Source organism: Lupinus angustifolius, chromosome LG05 (genome assembly GCF_001865875.1).
Source record: "Lupinus angustifolius cultivar Tanjil chromosome LG05, LupAngTanjil_v1.0, whole genome shotgun sequence".
Lineage (NCBI taxonomy): Eukaryota > Viridiplantae > Streptophyta > Magnoliopsida > Fabales > Fabaceae > Lupinus > Lupinus angustifolius.
In genome coordinates this window covers 11,509,842-11,510,529 of record NC_032013.1, presented here as the reverse complement: position 1 = coordinate 11,510,529, position 688 = coordinate 11,509,842, and positions in this window count along the sequence as shown.

Below are 688 nucleotides of genomic sequence, written 5' to 3'. Positions count from 1 at the left end.
TTGTTGATTCGCATTATGATTTTAAGACTGAGAGATGAAGATTCACTCACCAACAAGAGGAGATATTAGAGTATATCATTGTGTTCAACACAATCATTTTCAAGTTTGGAAGATATGTTACATTCTAGCTTGCGGGGATGTTAAAGCATTGTTGAGATTCATTTAATATGAGAAATAAAATTTCTATTCTTTTTCTTTCTTCAAGTTTTTAGTTTCTCATTCATACATTCTTCCGTACTTCTTAATCCATCAAGAAGTCTTTTTGATGTCTCATACCAAAAGTTTAACACATTAGATAATGCTTGACAATATGCTATTGTTTATAGCTTATTAGACATATTGTAATTTGTTGTTGTAGTCCACAAGTTAGTAAAATTAAAGATTATAACTTTTGAAAGTTAAATTCGGAAGCAATAGTTATCCAAAATCCATATAAGGAAATTCAATAATTATATTTCATCATGACCTTTTATGTTTTACTAAATAACAATATATATCCATAAAAAAAACCTTACCTTTTATTTAATTGTTGTATAATTAATTAGGTAGTAAGTAAGTAAACAAAAAATAATAATAAATAAACACAATATTAGATGTCATTTTGTTATTTAACAAATTTCATGTAGTTTTGTTAAATTGTTGTATTCAAATAAGCTACTTATGCATATATAATATTTTAGCTACAATC